We start from the raw sequence: 10893 nt of genomic DNA, 5'->3' as shown, positions 1-10893 counted from the left end.
CGCCCCCTCAACTAGGCCACGCCCCAAAGCCCTCCCCCTCCTCCATTCCGTCGCACTCGTAGGGGTGGGTGTAGGACCCAGACCGAGGTCGGGATCCCCAGATCCCTGACCCTTGAGGCAGAGCTTGGTGGCTTTGGCGACCTCAGGGTGGCTTGCGGCTGACCTAGCCCACCTAAGAATCAATCGCAGCCAACCCCCTTCACCTTGGTGCCAAGCCTCCTCTCCTCCTCTCCCCGGCAGGATGACCAGACTAAAATTTTCCAGGTTGAGTGAGGAGTTGAGAGAGAAAGTGTCCAGCGCGATTCCAGCCCGGCCAGGGAGCTTGGGTCGCTCCTCCACCCCCGCTCCCGTGCGGCGCTCGCTGGACCCCCACTTCTTCCCAGCCTTGGATCCCACCTGACTAGGTCGCTTCCCATCTCCGAGCCTTGTTTTTCTCCCAGGTCAATGGAATTCCATCCCTTCCTAAGCCATGTGGCCCAAGCGCTCGTGCCTTGCTTGAGCGTCAGTTTACTGTCTGGGACATGTCCCTGAGAGAGGCCATTGAAGCTCAGGAGACAGTGTGGGTTGCTGAAGAAGACTCCACACTGGTCCTATCATTAGAAATGAGCCCACCATTGGGGCAGGTAGAAGGGCGGTGCCAGAGGTGAGGTGAGGAACCAGGTGGGAAGCAGAAAGTGCCCTGGGTCTCTCCAGTGTAGGGCTGTACTGGAGGATCAGGGAGGCCTCCCAGGACCAAGGCACCAGCTGGGATTGGCAGAGGTGCCAGCCAGGGAACCTGCCAGGCCCCACCTGGATGCCCTTCCCCCCGCTTTCCAGGAGACTAGGCTTCTGCCTGGAGCCCCACCTTGACATCTGCCCCTCCAGGGAGCCTTAGGGTTGCTGTTGCCCATAGTTGGGATTTTCCCAGGGCCTCACCCATGAGAGGTGAGGTCCCTGAGAGTAGGGACTGCTTTAGGGTCTCAGGGTTCTCATGCTCCGTGGTATACACTCTCCGGGGTGAGTTCATCCCCCTGGCCTTTCTCTGCGGTGGTTTGGGCCAGGGGCTGTTCCTAAGAATCAATCACAGCTAGAGCCTAAACAGGTGTTCTTGGCCAGCACAGGAAGACAGACCTTGATGCCCAGGGTGTGAGAGGCTTCCAAATCAAACAAGTCCGAGAGCGTGAGACGGTTCTCAAAGCAGGGGACACACAAGGTTTCCTGACCTGATGGGCTTCCATCTGATGGAGGACACTGGCAACAAATAGCATGATTCCTAGAGCATCAAGTGCTTGAAAGACAAGAACACAGAGTGATGGTGTGGACAATAGCATATGATGGTGGAGAAGCAGGTGGGCAGTTGTCCAGGTGGTCAGCAAAGGACTCTATGAAAAGGTGACATCTGGACTGGGAGACTCACATGATGGAAAGAAGCCGGTAGCAGGAAGTTGTGGTGAGGGTGTGCTGGGTGAGGAGAGCAACCTAGGGAACATAGGCAGGGAATGTAGCCAGGGACAGAGGAAGGAAGGATAAAGGATAGGAGGTGGAGTCAGGGACAGAGATAAGCCAAGGAGGGTCTTATTGGCCACCAGAGGAGTTGGAGGCCTATAGAGATTTTATCAGATGAAGGGAGAAGAACAGATCAAGGTTTTATTTTATTAAAAAAATATTTTTTTTGGTACTGGAGTTTGAGCCCAGGGACCTCTACCACTGAGTCACATCCCCAGCTCACCCCCCTTTTTTTGAGTTAGGATCTCACTAAGTTGCTAATGGGCCACACTAAATTGCTAAGGCTGGTCTCCAATTTATAATCCTCTTGCCTCAGCCTCCCAAGCAGCTGGGATTATAGGCGTGCATCACCACACTTGTTTAAAAAGTTCCCCTTGCTGGGTTGCTGGTGCGAGTGCAAATTGGAACAACCCTTCCGGAAAGTGAATTGGCCTAAAAAAAAGACATGCTTTTTGGTCCAGAAAATCTAGCCCAAGGAAATAATTCTAAATATAGAAAAAGTCTTTATATCCAAAGATGTTTGTCATAATAGCTAAACACTGAAAGGAGCCCCACACAGGTCTCATTGCTCCCTGAAGTGATTGTTACATTTGAAAAACCCAAGACAATCAATGGAATCATGTGTAACCCTACAGAGAAATCTTGTCACCAGGATATGTGGTTAGGAAGGATTTATCTGGAGAGTTGGCAGAATGAAAGTGTTAAGTGACACAGAAATAGGAAATGGCAAGAAATGCAAAAGATATCTTCTACTATATAAAAAAAATTTGAGAAGCTGGATAAACGATTTTTTTTAAACTATAAATGAGCAGGAAAGCTGCTATCAGAAGAGTAAGAAACTTAAATAGAAACAATCCCTGGAGAAGAAAGAATTTTGATAATACATTCCTACTTTACTACTCCCCAACACCTGGCTTTCACAGTTTCACAGAATGATAGAATCTGATCAAATTTTTAAAGGTGGGAGAATTCGAATGCTAGTTAAAATATTCCAGTGCACAGGGCAGGGGCCGGGGTGTGGGGGGAGACAAGAAAAGCTGCCAGATCTGACAAATATTATCCAAGAAAAAAAAATAGACTTGTCTTGCCTATATCAGTAGAAAATCCCAAGTAAATCAGGCACTATGGCACACAACATAATCCCAGTAACTTGGGAGGCTGAGGCAGGAGAATTTTATTTTGTTTTATTTTTTTGTGGTGATGGGGATTAGAACCTATGACCTTGCACATGCAAGGCCAGCACTCTACCAACTGAGCTATATCCTCAGCCAAGGTAGGAAGATTTTAAGTTCAAGGCCAGCCTCATCAACTTAGTGAGAACCAGTCTCAAAATAAGAATAAAAATGATTGATGATTGTAACTCAATGGTAGAGCACCCCTAGGATCAATCCTCAGTATAGGAAAAAAAAATCCCCAATAAAACATTAGCAAAGGAATAAAAAAGATATTAAATTAAGAATATCCTATAACATTCCAAATGAAAGGACAGTCTCATAAGGAATGTTATTAACATATTCATCACATTCAGAGGTCGGAGAAAAAAAAACAATTATCTACATAGATATGGAAAAGCATTTGGTAAAAAATAATATGCATCTGTAACTTTAGAAAACTATAATAAACTAGAAATCAGTAGATGTTTTATGCATACTGCAGTGTCTAAAAGTGCAGCCCATTAAACACAAAAGCATGAGTTGGATGTGTACTCCTGCCTCTATTGTTTCACCTCCTCTCTCTCCCCTTTGGAATCCTTGCTAAAGTTATAAGACAAGAAAAAGAAATACAACATATAAAAATTGGAAAAGAATGAAGTGGGGCTCAGGTTGTAGCTCAGTGATGGAGCACTTGCCTCGCATGCATGAGGCACTGGGTTCAATCCTCAGGACCACATAAAAACAAATAAATAAAGATATTGTGTCTATCTACAATTTTAAAAATACTAAAAAAAAAGAAAGAAGTGATTATCTCTAGGTGACAGGATTATATAGCTGGAAGATCTAAATGACATGAATAAAATACTTTTAAGAGATTTCAATAGCTTTTCCTCCATAGGTGCAACAGACAATTAAAATCAAATGAAAGAAAACCTTCACAATGCCAACGACATAGAACACTCTGGAATAATCTTAAGTAGAAGTGTTCAATATCTATAGGGAAAATTTAAAAGAGGTTTTAAAAAATGCTTGTGAGGGACTGTGTAGAGAGAATGAACACAACCCCAGTGTCTCCCACTATGCACCCTCAACACAGATCACTTCTGTGACCCCCCCAAAGGTGGTGGGGTTTCTCTCCACCAGCAAGCAATCAAGAAATTCTGCAGGGAGTCCTCTAATCCAACTCGGTTCTGACACTATCTTCCTGGAGGTAGCATCGGATGCAACAGGTTGAGGTCTCAGTCCCCATATATCCCTTGCTTCAGATGCCAATCATAAGTCCCAGGTGGTCTCACTGACTGTGCTTCTGACTTAGCTGCTATAAAGAGGTGTCTCCACCCACTTCTAATAAGTTTGATTGACTTGTTAGGATGGTCTAGAAGTGTGATTGCCTACTTGGCACAGGCTTATGCTGTGGGAAGGGGCTGGGGGAGCGGGGGACAGTGGCAGCAGAAATGGGTGCATTCCCAGAAGCAGCCAGGAGGGCAGGCCATGCACTGTGGGCTCTACATATGGGAACCCCATCTTGCAGAATCACTTGCCTGGGGGTGGGTGGCTCTGGCTTGGTGCAATTGACAATTGGCCGATGGGATGCCCGTTGCGTCATCAATCAGAGATTTGAAAATGGTTTGCTTGGACACCTCTGCCCTCCTGGAGAGCATCTGCCAGAGTCAGGTGCTCAAAGATGGGAGGTGTGTGGACAGAGCCACACACAGAGGCCATCCCAGCTCAGCCGGCAGCCAGCAAGCTGCACCCCAGCAAAGCCTGGCAAAGTTGGCAGAGCTGCTGACTGACCATCCAAGATGGGAGAGCCACATGCACCACTGTCAGGCCACCTATGTTTGAGGTGTGTGTCCTGCAGCATCTCACAGCAGAAGATGACCAGGAGGTGGACTTATGGATGCGGGCAGTGGCTCCCTCAGACCTGCCATCATTGCTGATGATGCCGAGGCCACGGGTCAGCACCCTTGCTGATAGCAGCCAGGGCTCTGGAAATTGATGTCTGTGCTTCCTCTTCCCATCAGCAGCTGTCCTTGGAGAAAAGCCATTACTAGGATGAAAGACACAGTCACAAAGGCCCATAGACTGAGTTGTGGTAGGACTGGGGGACCTGCAGCCAGGCCTGTTTTGGACTCTTGCTAGGCAGCAGGTTGCTTCTTGCAGAGGTTGTGATGGGGTCTGTCCCTTAGGGTGCTCAGGGGCTTCCTAAGTCAAGGCCCTGCTACTTTTTCACTTGATGAGTTCCAAGCACTGTTTTACATACATGGCCTGTGGTGCTCAAAAGATAAAGTAAAATAAAAAATTATGTCTTATTAGGATGACTTCCAGGGCCCCCTCTGCGGTCTCTTGTCTTCCCCTACTGTGTCTTCCAATATGGGGTGAGTTTTCTGAAAGTCTTGCTTATTCCGCTTCTCAATCCCCACAGGATTAGAACCTAGAGCCCACGAAGCTTTGTCCCCAGATGACCTCACCCTCCTGTTTCCTTCTATACAATTTTGAAGTTTTGAGGGACAACGTTTCATTTCCTGTGCCTTAGATCCCACCAGCAGGGACTCAGCTTAGCTCTGCCAATATAGTTCCTTTAAAAACTTCATGGGCTTCCTGTATGTCAGATTATAACATTCCATTAGGAAAAAAGCCACACCCAGACATCTTCTCTGTGCCTTGGGCTGTGGGACAAGGCCCTTAAGATATTTTTCTTTTACTTTCTTTCTTTTTCTTTTTTTGCAGTGCTAGGGATGAACCCAGGGCCCCAAGCATGTTAGGCAAGTGCTCTACCACTGAGCTATACCCTCGGTCCAGCCCTTAAGATTTTTAGAAACTCTTTCATGTAGCAGAGAAAGACAAAGATACCCACTTTTAAGATTCTAGAAGCCCTTTCACCTAAGAAGGTTTTGAGGCACCTTCTGAAGTATTTCTTAACTCCAAGGCATCCTAAGATTTTGCTGGACTGGACGCCGTGTTTTGATGGCAGCGCTCTGGGTCTGATCTGTGCTCTGTGGGTAAATCATCCCCAGGAGGCTCTGGGGTTCATTTTTCTTGGTGGTCCATCCAGCCAGCCCTCCAAGGGGGCCGCTGGTGCACCAACCTCAAGGGAAGACACTTGGGGCTGAAGCTGAACTTCCTAAACTTTGATGACAGCCACGGCCCACACCCCATCCATTCCAGAGAGCAGGAGCCCCCAGATGGCCACATCCCCTCTTGATCATCAAAGCAGTTCTATTTGGGGGAGATGTGCCCACCACAACCATGGACTATGTGGAGCCATTCTGTCATCTCCAGCTGGAGGGTGGGCTCTGTAAGTGGCAGAGCTGTCTCATTTGGGGGATGAGAGGGACTCAAGCTAAGTTTAAAAATAAATTAAATGTCCACAAAAAGACACACAGAGCCAGCTCTGCGATCTGTGAGTTCTGTGTTCAACCAACTACAGATTGAAAAAATATTCAGAAAAAAACTGCATCTGTACCAAACACGTACATCTTTTCCTTGTCATTATGCCCAACGTAGCCTTTATATTGTAACGTGTATTAGTGTCACTTAGAGATGATCTACAACACATGGGAGCTTGTGGGTAGGTTCTATGCAAACACTACACCATTATATATAAGGGATTCGAGCATCCCTGGATCTCAGTGTCCATAAACCAATCACATGCAGATACTGAGGATGGCTGGACAAGCTTAATTCATAATAGTAAAAACCTTAATCGCTAGGTGCCGTGGCACACGCCTATAACCCCAGCGGCTTGGGAGGCTGAGGCAGGAGGATTGCGAGTTCAAAGCCAGCCTCAGCAACTTAACGAGGCTCTAAGCAGCTCAGGGAGACCCTGTCTCTAAATAAATAAATAAATAAAATACAAAATAGGACTGGGGAGGTGGCTCAGTGGTTGAGTGCCCCTGAGTTCCTGGTACCCCCACAAAAAAAAAAAAAAGAAAGAAAGAAAATTCTGGAAACAGCCCCTGTGTTATCAAGAGGAGATGGTTTTAAGAGCCAGTATCACATTCAGGCTATGGAATTTATTCAGAATGCAAAGCAAGGAGCCATTGATACAGCATGGCCTGCTGCACCTCACATACAATATATTCAGTGACAAGACAGATATGAAAGAACACATATTGCGTGGTTCCATTTCCATGAATTTCTAGAAGAGGCAAGAGAAATCTCAGGGAATCAGATGGTGGCTGCCTTGGTAAGGCGGGTGGAGGGAGCCCTCTGGGGATGGTAATGCTCCATCTCTCAGAGGCAGGTTGGCTTACGCAGCACGTGCATTTGTCAAAACTCAGCAAAAGTCCACCTAAGATTTATGCATTTTGAAAATAAAAATTAAAAAGCTGTATGCATTTCAGACTGGGGCTGGAGCTCAGTGGTAGAGCAGATGCCTGGCAGGCGTGAGGCCCTGAGTTCCATCCCAGCACTGAGGGAAAAAAAAAACAAAACAGTACGCATTTCACTGATGATAAATTTTGCCTAAGAAAGTAAAACAAAACCAAAACCAAGTATTGACCTGTACCTCATGAGATGAAGGTTTAGGAGTGAAATGTCCTGCAACTGTGACTGCCTTTGAAGCAAGATGGGTGGCTGGGTGGCCAGCCAGGGAGACAGGAAGGAGGAGGGTGGACAGTTGAGAAAGCAATCCAAGCAAGGCACATAGCCAGCACAGGATTGTTCACATACAATTCCTTCCACTTTCTTTTATGCATAAAAATATTCACAATAAGCTGGGCACGGTGGAGCACGCCTGTAATCCCAGCAGTTTGGGAGGCTGAGGCAGGAGGATCATGAGTTCAAAGCCATCCTCAGCAACTTAGCAAGGCCCTAAGCAACTCAGGGAGACCCTGTCTCTAAATAAAATACAAAATAGGGCTGGGGAGGTGGCTCAGTGGTTAAGTGCCTTTGGGAGGGGTATGGGGCATTTAATCCCTGTACCCCCAAAATAACTTTATATGATTTTGGGGGGTGGTGGAAACAGCCAGCAGTACCCCTTCCCCACCCAACCCTGTGCTGCTCCGTGGGACTTGTTCCAGGTCCTGGCTGTGAGCCATCTGTTTCCCAAGAGCACAAACCTAATTTATTCCCAACTTATTAACTTAAAGCCCATTAGAATCTTTCCCATCAACCCAGCACACAGCTGAGATAAGCAGAGACCGCGTGAGAGGCCGCTCAGGACACCGGGAGGGAGTGGCTGTCCGGGTCTGGAGGGTGAGGATCCCCCAGCTCCCTGGCTCCCAAGGTGCAGTGTGGCCTTCACATCTGACACCTCCTCTAATTCTCACAGGGATCGGGTGCCCAGGGAGCCCCCTCTGCAGACAAGGAGGCCAGCTGGGAGGAGGTGAGGCTGGGTGGTGGGTCTTCTAATGACAGTGACATGTCACAGGGACACGGTAATTGCAATTATGCTTGCAGAGGTTAATTTAAAGCCTGAGGGTGGGCCCTCAGGCCAAGGTGTCAAAACCTGATCTGGACAGAAATGCCCCTGCAAGCTCCCTGAGCGCTAAGCCCGCTAGGAAGACCCTGGCTCCATGTTTGCTCGGCCGGGACGCACTGATTAGCCGTCTCCACTGGTGCCTTGGCAGGACGCTGCCTGCGCTCCTCCACCCAAGCCCGTGGACAGACTCCCAGGAGACAATGAGAGCCAACCATGTGGGCAGGAAGGGCAAACTGAATAAACCAGCAAGACCTGGGGCTCCCTCCCAGGAGGGTGAGGATGGCGGGGGGGGGGGGGTCCCGTGGTGGCTGCACAGGCGGCTGAACCAGACAGGCTGGGGTGGTGCTCATCCCAGCCGCCACGTGCCAGGCTCCGAGCCAAGTGCATTGTCTGCTCAGATCATCACGGGCCTCTGGGAGAGGAAACTGTTGCAGAGAGGCGGAGGGGTTTGCCCAAGTGACACACCCAGCCAGAAGAAGCCTGTCCCTCCCCAGACCCCAGTGTGTCCTTACGTTGCTCCCCAAGGACTCCCCATTCCCACCCCAGATCCTAGACCTGGTGATCCGTCAGCTGCATCCCAGGCCTGGCTCCTAGGACATGTGCCTCAAGCCATATGTGGCCTCCTGCGGCTTCATCTCCCAGGACAGCCCAGGCCACAGGGTGGGTGAAGACTCTCATAGGCTGCAGGTGGCTGCAGGTGGCTGGCCTGGGACCAAGGAGCTGCCTGGCTTGGTTCCGAGAGCTTCTAGCTGGAAGCAGCTCTTCATTACTGGCTGCTGTGGATGACATTGGAAGCGCGTGGGCTGGGAGGGGAGCCTTCTCGGACCCCAGGCCTGCTGCTCCCTAGAGCCCTGACCCCTCCCTCTCAGCTGGCTCTAGCCCTTCATGCTCCTGCACACCCACCCCTGGGTGCCTCCCTCAGTCTCCCTCAAAGCATAGCCACGCCCAGTTACCTGGTACCCCCCCACACACACCCACGAGGTGTGGTTTTTACCCATGAAGTTTCTGCCACGTGGAGGGCCACACACTCACACACATTCTCTTCCTCCACAGACTCCTGTTCATCCCGAAGGGGCACCTAAGTGCCACCGTCTCCTCCTCCAGGAAGCCTCCCATGATTTCTAAGTGGCAGGGTTGACCCTGGGCCCTCACTGAATCCTCACCATGGCCTGAGGGAGGTTCGATGACACCCCACTTTGCAGGTGCGATCCAGAGGCCCAGAGAGGTGAAGGCCATTGCCTGAGATTGCACAGCAGAAAAGTTTGGAGGCATCACCTCCTTTCTGGGCCTCTGGATAAGGCCAGGCAGAGGAGGGCTGGGTAAGCGTCATTGAAAGAACGCTGGTCAAAAGAGGGTGGGTGGACTGTCGGGGTGGGTGGCCGTGACCCTGGCCCAGGCTCTACCCTCCCTGACCTATCCAGATGCAGGAGACCAGACTCCCTCCAAACACATGCAGTTCCCACACCTCCAGGGCAGTGTGGGTCTCGCTTCTTGGCAGGCCATTTCACAGATGTGGAGACTGATGCCACAGAGCCTGAGGCTGGCCCGAGGCTCCCAGCCAGGCTGGAGGGAGTGGCAGGGCCAAGACCAGAGCCCAGGTGCCTCTGGGCCCAAGCCAGTCCCCTTCCCAGGACCCATCGGTCGGTGAGGCTCAGCCTTACCTGGGCCCTACCTGGGACTCACCTGTGCTCCCCGGGGGCTCTCCTCGCCGTGTCAGAATCTGCTGTCAGCCACGCTGTGCGCTGTGCGGAGGAGCCTTTGTACTCTCTATTTACAAGAGGAGGCTGGTGAGCAAATTAGCAGGGTAACCAGGGAAAATGTTTGGCTTCCGTGGGTGGGAATTGGAGCCATCTGTTCCCAAGTGCTGAGAAAACACTGGAGCCACGGTGCCCGGCAGAGCTTTGAAGCCTGGTACCCTCGAGCTATGTGACCCTGGGCAGGGCCCTCACCCTCTCTGGGCCCCAGTGTCTGTTTCCATGAAGACCACAGGACTGGCCAGTTGTGCGACTCCAGGACGCCCCCACCGCCCTGTGCCCCCCACCTCCCAGTCCCGGTTCCTCACCTCCTTTCTGCATCCCTGCTAGACCCGAGCCCCTCCTGGACAGAGGAGGCTGCTAGCCTTCACAGCAGGATACTGGCCTTCCCGGCACCGGCCTCTGGGATTTTATTACAGTTGGACTCATTTGTTCCCAGGCTGAAAATAGCTTTCTTATTTTCTCTGAATATATAGATAATAACTCACCCGACCAGAATGTGTGCTGTAGGGAGCTAAGCCAGGACGGCAGCTCCAGACACTGTCTGTCCACTCAGACCCCTCTGCAAGCAGCTGGCCATGCTGGGGGCCCAGGGGTGAGAATGACAATTGGGATATTTGAGGGGGGATTACCCACCCTCACTCCAACACCCTCCAGCTTCTTTTTTTAGGGGGGAGGGTACTGGAGATTGAGCTTAGGGGCACTCAACCACTGAGCCACACCCCCAGCTCTATTTTGTATATTTTGTATTTTATTTATTTATTTTTTTTTTAAAAGAGAGAGTGAGAGAGGAGAGAGAATTTTTAATATTTTTATTTTTTAGTTATCGGCGGACACAGCATCTTTGTTTGTATGTGGTGCTGAGGATCGAACCCGGGCCGCACGCATGCCAGGCGAGAGCGCTACCGCTTGAGCCACATCCCCAGCCCTTGTATTTTATTTAGAGACAAGGTCTCCCAGAGTTGCTTAGTGCCTCACTTTTGCTGAGGCTGGCTTTGAACTTGCGATCCTCCTGCCTCAGCCTCCCAAGCTGCTGGGATTACAGGAGCATGCCATTGCACCTGGCCTCCAGTTT

General features: G+C 50.2%; 1 protein-coding gene across 1 annotated transcript in view; it reads right to left on the bottom strand.

Moving 5' to 3' along the window:
• Slc29a4 (solute carrier family 29 member 4) overlaps positions 1-9832 on the bottom strand; it is a 23689-nt gene extending 13857 nt beyond the window's left edge. Inside the window, exon 1 of the mRNA XM_015502020.2 lies at positions 9748-9832. The gene's annotated coding sequence lies outside the window, so the exon portion shown is untranslated. The remainder of the gene's footprint in view (positions 1-9747) is intronic.
• Between the last annotated feature and the right edge of the window lie 1061 nt (positions 9833-10893).

This window comes from Marmota marmota, unplaced genomic scaffold (assembly GCF_001458135.2).
Source record: "Marmota marmota marmota unplaced genomic scaffold, marMar, whole genome shotgun sequence".
NCBI classification, from domain to species: domain Eukaryota; kingdom Metazoa; phylum Chordata; class Mammalia; order Rodentia; family Sciuridae; genus Marmota; species Marmota marmota.
Note: the sequence above shows the minus strand (reverse complement) of the source record. Positions and strands in the feature narration are given on the sequence as shown.